Consider the following 12940-nt stretch of genomic DNA (forward strand, 5'->3'; position numbering starts at 1 on the left):
CCAAACTAATACTATGTGGTGATCTAAATTTAGTGTCTTCTCAATTTATGGATAGATCCCCTCCACCAAACAGATTACTTTCATTACCGAAGATAGGAGTTCTTTTTCTTAGTAAAACCTTTAATCTGGTTGACACGTGGCGGGTTCTTAACCCCACAGAAAAAGATTTTACTTGTCTTTCGCTAACACATAATACATGGTCAAGGATTGATTATATATTGATAGCGACTCATATTTTTCTGAAGGTTATATCTACTACGATTGATCCCCCACTTGTGTCTGATCATTTGCCTAGTTAGTATGGTACTAAGTGTTGGTAGGTCTACTGTTTCCAAACCCGTGTGGAAATTTCCTTCTCATTTGTATCAGTCTCAAAGCCTACGTGATAAACTCTTGTCAGTATGGACTGATTATAGTTCTTTGAGTGCTGAAATGGCTATCTTTAATCCCCCTATTTTTTGGCAATCTGCAAAGGCAGTAATTCGTGGAGAGGTTATAGCATTTATTGCAAATAATAGAAAACAGCTGAAACATACTTACCTGGAATTACAAAATAGGTTGTCTAGCGCCTTCCAATTGTTTAAATTACACCCTTCTTCTGAGAATAAATTTAAGTATCAGGAAACTGCATTATAACGAGTTTCTTCAGGTTAATGGGGACAAATATCTCTTCAATGTACATTCTAAATTTTATAAATTTGGAAATAAGATAGGAAGACTCCTCACCACCCTATTGCAAGGGTCTAGGCCACAAATGGTTGTTCACCCTCTTTTCAAACCAGATGGTTTGCTGCCTTAATCTGATATTCAAATTGTTGATGTGATGAGAATTTTTTTTTAAATCTTTATTCATCCCCGAGGTTGGCCCAGAATGAGTCAATTCGAGATGATACCTCTACTCCTTCACCTCTTTCTTCTACTATATCTTCTCACACTTCGTCTTATTGGGATTCACTATCTCTACCTCAACTTCCTGACTCGTTAGCTCAACGATTGATTGATTGATTGATTGAACCTATCTCCATTAAGGAAGTGTCTTAGGCTACTGGGAAACTAAAATTAGCTAAAGTACCGGGTCCAGATGGTTTCTCAAACAAATTATTGGGCCCATACATCGTTAATGGACTGTTATAATACTATTATTAATCAAGGTTTCCTTCCCTTGTATTTTTCAGATGCTTTTATTAAAGTGTTACCAAAACCGGGCCGTGATTTAACTTTACCGGGTTCGCATAGACCAATCTCTCTGCTAAATATTGATTATAAAATATTTACAAAAATATTAGCAGAGAGATTAGCCTATATTACCTATTTTGATCCACAAAGATCAGACAGGATTTGTTTTTGGAAGACATTCTGTAGTAAATGTACGAAGAGTGCTAGCAGCTATACAACATGTATCTTCTTCCTCTTCTTCTTCTTCTTTTTCTAATCCTTCCTCCTCTTCTTCTTCTTCCTCTTTGTCTAACCTCTCTACTAATATGGTTCTTACATTAGACGCAGAAAAAGCCTTTGATTTAGTTCTATGGCCACATCATTTTAAAACTTTACAAAATTTTGGTTTCCCATCCCATTTTATTTATATACTTCAAACTCTATACACTTCCCCTAAATCATATGTAGCTTTTAATGGTCATCTATCTTCTCCTTTCACTTTAGAGAGGGGTAGTCATCTGGGTTGCCCCTTATCTCCTCTCCTCTTCAATATTGCTATAGAACCTTTAGCTGTGGCAATTCGTTCCTCCACTCTTATACATGGGATTACTATTAACTCTGAGGAATTAAAAATTGCTTTGTTTGCAGATGATACTCTTATATTTCTATCCAATCCTTTTCATTCTTTGCTGGCTTTACTACATCTCATTGACTCTTTTGGGCTAATCTCGGGTATAAGATAAACTTGTCGAAATCTGAAATTTTATTATTAGGGAATGCTAGTCCAGAATTTTTTAATTCTCTTCATGTCCCGCTAACTTTGGCCCCTGGTCATTTTAAGTATCTCGGTGTACAGATATGTTCCAACTTAGCTCAACTATACACAATTAATTTTTCGCCTATTATTACGAAAATAGCTAGTAAATTAGATGCCTGGAACGACCTACCTGTATCATTGTTAGGTAGACTAGCTATTATCCAGTCAATCATTTTCCCAAAAATGTTTTATTGTATGCAGATGTTACCAATTGCTATTCAGAAATCAGATATTACTAGACTAGATACCCTGTTTTCAAAATGTATTTGGCAAAATAAGAGGCCAAGGATTGCTAGAGCCAAATTAAAAACCCCTAAAGTATATGGAGGATTGGGTTGGCCTGATCTGCTATCTTATTCATCGGCTGTATTTTTTTAGATACATTGCTGATTGGATTTTGAATACTTCTACCTATACTGACACTATTTTAGAACAAGTTTTTTCACCATTTGCACCCGGAGCATTGATTCAGTCAAAATTATCTAATATTCCAGTAGTGGTCAAGTCCCAGATCTTATTCAGAGATACATATGCTGCCTGGATTCATATTAATAAAATTTGCAGCAGAAACCCCTATGTGTCACAATTTTTGCCACTCTGGGGTAATCCTTCCTTTCCCTCCACATTATCAAATTCTATGTTTAACCTTTGGAAAGTTAAAGGTTTAGATTCTTCCCATAAAGTCTTTGATCCAGGTGGGTTTATTCTCACTTTTTTTGGATTTATCACATCGTTATTCCTTACCTCACTCACATAGATTTATGTATTTTCAAATGAGACACTACTTAACTTCCATAAAGGCACCTGGTCCATTAGCTAGCTCTCCTCCTATCTTCCTGTCTCAGGTTACCAATGTTGATAAATTATTAAACTATGTGTTGCATAAACAATATAAAGTGAAATACCTGTACTTAATACTCATGAAAACATATTATGTTGATCATCCACAATGGGATGTATTACTTCATAAATGGAAATGTGACATCCCGGCTATCTCTCAGTTGAATGATATTATAGGCCTTCACCATTTTTCTTTAAAGGCACTACAATCTAGCTACCTCCAGGAAGTTTATATCCAAACTTTACACAGAGCTTATATTACCCCACAACAAAGACAACATATGGTAACTGATGAAGATGGATGCTGTCTTGAGTGCGGAAAGATGAAGGCTGATTTCTCTCATTGTGTGTGGGATTGTTTTAAGCTAAAAAGATTTTGGTGTAAAGTTGTCTCTTTTGTTAATCTAAGTTTTTCACACCAATTTCACTCCTGATCCTATAGCCTGTATGGGACTGAGTTTTCATGTTTGGTCAATGAGTACTATCAGGAAGAATACACTTCCACTTCTTATTTTGATTCTTACAGTAGCTAGAAAGTGTATATTGATACACTGGACAAAAAAATCTGCCCCACAATTAGCTGAGGTTAAACAGAAACTGCTACAAATATTATACTTTGATAGAAAGTATGCAGGGTTAGATATGCACTCAGGTACACGCAAGTTTTACCAAAAATGGTCTTTATTTATTGCTGTACTGGATAACCATACAAAATTGCATATATCAACAGTATTTAACTGACTTTATATTACATAACTTTCCTTTATTTCATACTTGTGAACTTTATATATTATGTGATATATACAAATTTATATATTTGCAATAGCTTGGTGGATTTGCCGGAAAATCTCCTCCCCCTCATTCTATCCCCCCCCCCTCCTTCCTTCTTGCCTTCTGTCTAGTGTCCTTTTTTTTATTTCAATATATGTCAGGATAATTGTTATAATTGTTTTAACTGTTATACTTACCTGTTTGATATGTTTAATGTTGTGCACACAGGATAATATCAGCAAATTTGAATGGCTTCTACAGTACTTGCTTCTACTCACATGGATTTGCTGTGTAACCCTTATGTTCATGGATATTTTATTATGACTGTGATACACTTTTTGTATTTTTCTGTATCTGTATGTATCTAACAAAATCTTGAATAAGTAGAATTATAAAAAAAATAAAAAAAAGGACCTTAACCACCTAGGAACAACCTCCCTTGTACATCACTTGCAGTGCATTCATCAAAAGTAATTGTAAAAACAAAACAGCCAGTCCAGCGTCACCTTGCTGCTCCCTTCTCTCTGTTAGATCCAAGGGCCTGCAATCTCCACCACCAACACCTGCATCATCAACATCCACAGTCAAGATCAGAAGTAGTCCTGCATCCAATTTTATGACTAACTCCTCTCCTATCCAGGCTTCCTTAGACGTATCCTTGAGTGCTATGCCTGCTACTGCTGCTGTCCAGAAGGGGACCAGGAAGACTACTCGTAGTAATTTAACAAATCAGCTGACTATTAAACAATCCTTTACAAGGGGGAGCAAGTATGACAGCAGTCACCCAGTAGCACAGCGGATTACTGATGCCATAACAAATATGCTGGAATTAGATGTGCGTCTAGTATTCGCCATTAATGCAGTGGGTTTTAGACAGTTAATTGAGGTACTGTGTCTCCGGTACCAAATCCCTTCTAGATTCCACTTCACTAAAAAAGGAATTCCCAGCCTGTACAAAGACATTTAAAAAACATTATTAGTGTCCTCAGAAATGCCGTTGTACCCACTACCCACTTAAATACGGATATGTGGACAAGCAGAACAGGGCCAACTAAAGACTACATGACTGTGACAGTCCACTGGGTAGAAGTATTGCCTTCAGCAGCACCAACAGCAGCATCTCACAAATGCCAGCTCATTCAGAGGCAGGCTACACAGTGTATCACTGGTTTCACTAAGAGGCATACCGCTGACAACTTCTTAGAAAAACTCAGGGAAGTCACTGCAAACTGGTTTAACCCAGTTGGATTCGCCTCAGGATTTGTGATAATTAAGTATTGGAGGCATGATGAATGCCTCTGAAAGGTTTTTTAAACTCACAGCGAGTTTAAAACATAATTATCACTAAGGATTATTGCTATATGTAATGATGAATCTACTCCTTAATCAATAAAAGATATAAATCATCTACTGTATGCATTTTACATAAAAGAAAATGAATTGTCAGAAATAAGGGTCACCTGTGATATATTTGGATTTAAGTTTATGCAAAAACATATTAGCATATGATCAGGCTATATTAGACCCCATTGCAGTGCCTTACAGCTACAAAAAAAAGAAGGAATGTTCAAACAAAAAGTAATTTTTATGAAGTATAATGTCAATAAAAAGCATCTGTGCTGTAATGTACTGTATGTAAGAGGGATTATACTACACAGTTGGTTAAAGAAAATGATCAACATGCATATTGTAAGAGCAGGTGGCTTATGGAATCACAGGATAAGATGATAGGCCTTTCCTTCGCTTACATCAAACTTAGGATCATCTTATGTTGGAAACAGGAGCAGTAGATTCATTAATCACATTTTATTCCAAACCTAATTTGATGTTATAATATACTTTCTTATATCCCGTAGTTGGATAAAAGGAAATACATTTGTCTTTTAACTTCTTCTATGTAATCAATGCAATTCAAAAGAACAATACCACCACTTGTCTGCAGCCTTGATAATTACTTTAGTACTGTTATGTACAGTAGATTATTAATAGTTGCCTTCCCTTCTCTGGTGATATTAGCAAAAGAGATACCGATATAGCCACGCTCATTGTGGCATTGACTAGGCACGGATGCGCCTCGTTATCTGCAATGTGCACGCGTGCTGGCATACACGTGCGTCTTAGTCGCACCCGCTCCCCATTGAGATTGCATTGAGTGTCAAAAGGTGCAGCCTGGCGTACTAAGGTGCAGGTGCGACTAAGCAAGCCGGGAGTGCCCGTGTGGCCGCATCGCAGCTACAATAAGCATGGCTACATCTGTACATTTCTTTAGAAAACATGGTAGACAGTCTCTTATGACCAATGTAATAAAAGTGCCAATCGAATAATTGACAACTTTAGGGTCAAATACATTGTTATCCTGAAAGATATTCAATTTCTCCCGTGACTGGAACGCTTTAAAAAAATAATGATAACCGCAATTGTCTTTGGCATTTATACAATTCAAAGTGAAATGCCGACTGGTGATTAGTTTGAACACAGTTTGAATCCCATGGTTAAAAGGCAAATTTCTATGTCTAGTGGGTAGTAGTTACAGAGACTCCAGTTTTTCTTTGAGCTGTCATTCCCATCTACAGGGCCGCCTTTTATTCTGCTCCTTGTTCCTGTTTTTCTATTTAAAAAAATTGTGCGCACAAATGTATATATGTACATACCTTGTGCCTTACGTAAAAATGGTTCACCCAAATGACTACAGTCACTTCGTGAAGGTAACATGGTCTTGTCTCATTAAATTATACAGTTGGGATGTTTGGTCTGTCTGATAGTCATTCCTCATTTGCCAGTCTCAGCATACTGAGAGACCTCACTGTCTTCCTCAACTGAAGTCTTTGTACGTCACCCACACTGATTTTCTGGCATGTTTGGCTTTACACTGTATTTCCTGGACAAGAGAAGGAATGAGTAACTGAAATTATATGAAGTATGAATAACAATAGAGAAACAATATTTACTCAGTGTGTCTCATAAGAACTAATATTAGTTAATTTTGCAGTTGCACTGTCTGGTACACAGCTTCCCGATTCCTACAGGATTGTGTCACAAAGGACCCAGCTCACAGCTTTTGTGGTTTCTTGTTACTTAGGGTTTTTCCAGCATATAAAATGAAACCAATGACATCTCTTTGATAAATAAAGTATATTTGCAAACCATTTTCCGGGTTCACCTTATATTTTGCTAGCATGAGACTGTAAGTTAGATTTTATTTCAGACACAGAGAGAGCTCCAGTATACTGGGAATTCAGTGCAACGTATGGATGAAGTTTGCAAAACTGTGGGGAACTGTAAAAAAAGTGTAAAATACGTATAATTTAAATACAATGTGTTATTCCCATTAAAGCTGTATAATGCTAGTGGTTTTGCTGATTGTTTTGGCTCATGCATTATGTATACTGGCTCCTGTGGTCATGTTTCAACAGTATTCCCTAAGGTCTTGCTTTATACTTATTCAACCTTTACCTTGTGGATAAAACATCAATGGTAAGTATATGATCATATTATTTAGAAATGGGTCACAGACAGCATCCTCATACTGTATACTATAGTTGTGCCTTCTATATCACAAAATAAAGCAATGAAGCACATGTCGAACCAACAACAATCATGATCATATTAGGAACTACTGACAAGCATGATAATACAGGGGCTGGCTGGCAGTCTGGGGGGCATGCACAAAGCACTGGCCCAACGTGTGGCAGGCCATCCTCAAAGTAATCCATTGGAACCCCTTAGGAAATACCTATTTTTTAACTATCAAGTTGGTACTCCATGTTATGGTAATACCATCCCCAGATATTTCACAATAAAAAAAAAAACACATAATTTTGGAATAAAGCATTTGTTTAATGCAACACCATCCTTCTCCGCTATTTACTAAATTTAACTTGCAGAGACAGCAATAGTGATAACCCACTGTTCCTGTGAGTTACTTCCCCGGTATATCGGAGGATCTTTATCAGTTTGCAGCAAGGGGGATGGCCTAATGACACAGCGCCCAGTCCTACCCTCATCTACCTTCTGCAGCTCCTGCATGGTAAGCGTGTGTAAATGTAACATGTTCACATGTGATAGATAGATATATATATATATATATTTGGAGATATATATATATATGAAATCACGACAGCACTTAAAGCCTATGTATATAAAGCAAAAAATGGTGGTGCAAGGCAGCAATAAATATAAAACACTCACTTCTCCAGCGATGCAGAAAAAGTAGACAAGCCAGCACTCACGTGTAGATAAAAGAAAAGCAGGATTTATTCCTTAACCAAACGGCATGGTGAAGTACAGCAAATACAGCAAACACAGCCCAACAGCTGTTTCAACCGACTGGTCTGAGGAAGACCAGTCGGTTGAAACAGCTGTCGGGCTGTGTTTGCTGTATTTGCTGTACTTCACCATGCCGTTTGGTTAAGGAATAAATCCTGCTTTTCTTTCATCTACACGTGAGTGCTGGCTTGTCTACTTTTTCTGCATCGCTGGAGAAGTGAGTGTTTTATATATATATATATATATATATATATATATATATCCAAATAGTGTCACTCGGCACTCCACAAAGTTATTCAACATTGCTGGTGCCCTCCAGTTACATAGAGAAAGGGGAATGGCGGCACTCACAGGATTACCACATTTAAAACACTGATACCCTATCCAGTGGTCAGGTGTTTTTGTTGGTTGGAAATCCTGTGAGTTCCGCCATGCCCCTTCTCTCTACAGAAAACAGGGAGCGGCACTCGGAGAATTGTGCAAAAAAAAAAAGCTGCTCCTCTCGGCAGCCACACACGCCGGGCTGAGGTGTCTGCTGCTGTTGGGAAGTTGTTCAGCGGCCTTAATATGATTAACAGCTGCTCGGTTCAGCAGCCACACATGCTGGAGCCGGCGGCAGTAGGATAGTGCAGGCCAGCAGTGCATCTGGCAACATTGCAGCTTATGCTGCAGCTCTGGAGGGATCAGTGGCCAGCCTAAAGTCAGGGCTGGCTCTACCTTTAGGCAGCTTTAGGCGGCTGCCTAGGGGCGCCTCCCACTGGAGGGCACCGCGCCACTGAATTCATCTAGCAAAAAACTGAAGGATGTCTATTTATGCGGGTTAGTAATGAACATACAGATAGGGAGATGGAAGAAAATAAAATGTAATTGTACCCAACCCCAATTAAATATCCCCACAGTATATAAAGAATTGACAGCTCTCAAGGACTTTTAAAGTGAAAGTATATTGTATATATGTATAATGATGCAATTCATGGGAGGTGGTGGTGGCTTTGCAGGTTAGGGGGTGCTAGACTGAAGCTTTGCCTAGGGTGCAGAGAGACCTTGCACCGGGCCTGCCTAAAGTGGGACTGGCCCGGAGGGCATCTGTCACCCTGCCCAGCTCGTCACTGAGGGTAAGGAAGAAAAAAAAACTCCTAGATTTTAAAGGTATGGTACTGTAAATGTTGTACAAAATATTACTACTTCAGCTAAAAGTGCATGGAATACACAAAACATCAGAAATCAACAAATGTGTATCGTGATGGAAGGCCACCATCTGGACAATATCATATTCAAAACCAATTTAAAACAAACTGTATTCTATGCATTTTTAGATAATGGACCAAAATTTTGAATACCATTTACCATGCCTTTTTTGTTAACCTTTAAAATCTGGAAGATTCTTTTGCCTCGCCCTGTATTAAGTATACTAACAAAAAATTATTATATTTGGCACCACTTAAATACATGATAACATTTGAAATCATTGGAGATACGGACGCCGGCGGTCGTTTCTCTCACCACCGTGACTCGGTAGCCCCTCTTACTTTACAGACTTGGCGGAATCATTTACCAAGGCTATTCAAACTCATTATGTTTAACATTATTGCACTTGTGTTATAGTCTCTTTTTTTTATACAGGAGCAGACTCTCTCATCTTAGCAGCCGGAATACCTTGCATTGCAAATTATAGCGTCAGGGTTTCCAGTGCAGCAATAGAAGAAAGCAAAAGCAAGCTCCTCTCCTTTATTTCAAATAAGGGTGGCAGTTTTGTTGTCTCTCTCATCCTTTATTCGATGCTATGGTAGATACAGGACAGCAGAAGACTCATCACTTCCATATACCCGAGTTTCTATTGTTCAATCTTAAACACACAATCTGCATTATGCATACTATGTTTAATGTAATGTGGAAGGTATTCCCAGTGAGTTCCATGTGTTTTCAATAGAGACACAATAAGCAACATTTATACCACATTGAATGATTTGAGGATTATTATCAAACTAAGGTTGCGATATTTTCATCATTAACATTCTTTTTTTTCTGAGTGAATATACTCTCAGGGTGCTTTGTGGCAGCTTTGCCGATGAGATCTTAATATTATATAACCACACCATTTATGACAGTCTGGGAAACTATAATCTCAGACAGTGGTTTGTTGTTGTGGTGCTGATAAGACTGCAGGATTTTCTGTGTTGTTCTGTGGCAGCTCTGTTGATCAGATCTCAATTAGCAGTGTATAGCTGCACCATTCATGCTTCATTTAATGCATGGTCAATGTTCCATTTAATTTTTCATATTTTCAGTCTATTTTGTTATACACAAAAGTGGTGTATCATCCACACTACTTACAGGTGGTGTGTTTTGGATGGAAATACATACCTCACCTTAAACTTTTAAGAAAAGTGATAACATATAAAAATAAAAAGGGAATACATACAAACTCCAACATTCACATTTTTCTGCATTATTTAAGAATGCATATTTATATATGACAAAAGGTGGTGGTTATAGCGTCCATATTTCCCCCTATATAACTATTACCAGTGTGATTTGAGGAAATTTACCTTCCGGATACCTAATCCTCATATATTCGCTACTCCATGAAGCAATTTTGATGCTAGATGTGTTCATTGTTATAGTATAAACTTCTATATGCTATAAAAAGCCTAGTATTTTAAAACAAACTATTAAAAGTAAATTTTTAATTAATTACTTTACCAGTGTGCCGCAGATTAGTCATATAGTCTCTTTCGTTTTTACGTCTCTGTAAAAAAAAACCTTTCTATTAACATTTGAAATCAGTAACATCCATGTTGATTATAAGTTTAACCAAAATACATTATTATAACAGGCAGAGGTGTAGCGTGGTACAGTATGTAAACAAAGCATGTGGCTGCACACTGAAGGGGAAACAAACTAACAATGGCTGTACGGTATACTGTGGTAATGGCCAACAGCTGTACCATTAATGGCCTATGATTTAAAACCATCTTCAGAAAACTACCAATGGTTAGCCGTAAATGATCGATTTCTACGCAAGCACAGACCATGGCTATCAGACCCAGGGATGGATCTAGACTTTTCTTTTAGGGGGGGGCAGTTTACTGTTTAATCTTGACTCCTCCCCTCTCTAGTCCCAACTACTCCCATCTGCAATCCTAACTCCTCCTCTCTCAATTCCTGAAAAACTGAACTTTTTGAGTGAGACTGAGATAGTGCTTTGTGATTGTTCTATGTACATGTTACTGTGCTGTGGAGTAATGGTATTTATTAGCCCTAGTACCCAAACACCTGCAAGTGAGGGGCATATGCTCTATAACCCTTGCTCTCCTGGCTCCTCTGTGCTGCTGTGGTATAGGCTGCTGCAGGACAGCGCTCTGCCTCAGGCTCTCCCTGGAGAGCTCTCTTCAGCTCAAAAGTGGGTGTGGCTATGACTGTGTTAGGGGGGGGGCGGTCGCCCCCTTGCCCCCCCCCCCCCCCCCCCTAAATCCGGCCCTGGTCAGACCAGGAGAAGGGGGAAAGGTGCTTAGTGTTTTCTTGGTATTGAGGCTGCCATTAATATATCAGTAAAACAATATTTCATATATTGGTACTACCAGAGCCGACGCTAGCCGCTCAGCATAGGGATGCAGTGCAGGGAGGCACACAGCTGAAGAGGCACTCGCCCTGCTCTACATCCCTGCTGCTGCCAGCTGCCGCTGCGCCTGTCACAGTGGATGACAGGTAGCGGCGCTGGCAGCTTACAGCGTGGCTTCCTCCCCCTCGTCCTCCCCAGAGAGAGCACGCAGTGTGCGGCCTCAGGCCACACACAGAGCCGCTGTCACATCCCGTGCTGCCTATAAGTCTCGGGGCGTGGCCTAATCGCGGGAGCCGTGGCCACGCCCCTTTATGGGAAAAGTAATTAAAAAATTTTTTTCCAGTGCCGAGCAGGGTGGGGGGCGGTGCAGTCTGCAGTGCCTGATTCCTGAGCCCCCAGCCCTCAGCCAGGGTCAAGGGGGGAGTGTGATCAGTGTGATCACCCCCCCCCCGGCCCCCACCCACACAGGAGCAGACAGGTGAACAGCAGCCTTTCTGCCCCACTACAGCACAGCACACTGCATGTCCTGCCAAGATGAGAGCTGCTGCTGCTGCCCAGTAAGGTAGGAGGGGGGGTGGGAGCGCAGCATACCAGGGCCCTCGCCACGCCCCAACATCAGTCCCAGGCCTGGGTAATCAGTACCCGCTCCCTCCCCCCCTTCTCGGGGTCACTGACAACATCCTACAGAGCCACTGGAGTAACGGAGCCTGCAAAAAACCAGAGGTGAAGGGAGAGGAGGAGCAGCGCCCATGCCAGGAACACCTGCAGGTAGTGGGGCCGCACTGTGGAGGGAATGAAGGCTGTGACTGGCATAGGGGTTCATTCAGAGATGAATGCAGATCACTGCATACGCAGCCAGTTCTGCGTTCATCTCTGCACATGCTCAGGGCCGCCCAGCACAAAGCAAGGCTGCCCAGCACGCGTATCACCGCCTCCCGATCCATTCGCAATTACATTGCCGACGCATCTGATGTAAGGTTGACCCCTGGAGGCACTGTCAGCAGCCTTTTTTTCAAAGCGGCTGTGTGTATCATCATGCAGTCGCCCCGAAAATGGTACACCCCCATTTTTCCGGCGCCACCCCCGCATCGCCTTAACCCTGCTGCGCTGTCGCCTGTCAATCACATTGGGGTTGCATCCATCGGGATGCGACCGCAATGTATATGCCCACTGCGCATGCACTGTTTGCTGCCACTGGCAAACTGCACTGCGGGCCACTAATGTGGCGGGGTCTGAATGACCCCCATAATGTGTATAATGGGCTGTACCTGGCATAATGTGCATAATGGGCTCTACCTGGCATAACATGTATAAGGTGCTCTACTGTGGCGTAACGTGTATTAGAGGCTTTTACTCTGGCGTAACATGTATAAGCGGCTGTCCTGTGTGGTGTAATATGTATAATGGACACTACTATGCGTGTAATGTGACTAACGGACACTACTGTGCAGTGTAATGTGACTAACGGACACTACTATGCGTGTAATGTGACTAACGGACACTACTGTGCAGTGTAATGTGACTAACGG

The 12940-nt window shown here is 40.4% G+C and overlaps 1 long non-coding RNA gene across 2 annotated transcripts in view; it reads right to left on the minus strand.

Annotated features, from left to right (window-relative positions):
- Positions 1-3514: 3514 nt before the first annotated feature.
- Positions 3515-12940, minus strand: part of LOC134944983 (uncharacterized) — a 40521-nt gene continuing 31095 nt past the window's right edge. For both annotated transcript variants that reach the window (XR_010182010.1, XR_010182009.1), the window contains exons 3-5: positions 10553-10598; positions 6235-6461; positions 3515-4532 (exon numbers count right to left, since the gene is read on the minus strand). This is a non-coding gene — a long non-coding RNA (uncharacterized LOC134944983). The remainder of the gene's footprint in view (positions 4533-6234; positions 6462-10552; positions 10599-12940) is intronic.

This window comes from Pseudophryne corroboree, chromosome 7 (assembly GCF_028390025.1).
Source record: "Pseudophryne corroboree isolate aPseCor3 chromosome 7, aPseCor3.hap2, whole genome shotgun sequence".
Lineage (NCBI taxonomy): Eukaryota > Metazoa > Chordata > Amphibia > Anura > Myobatrachidae > Pseudophryne > Pseudophryne corroboree.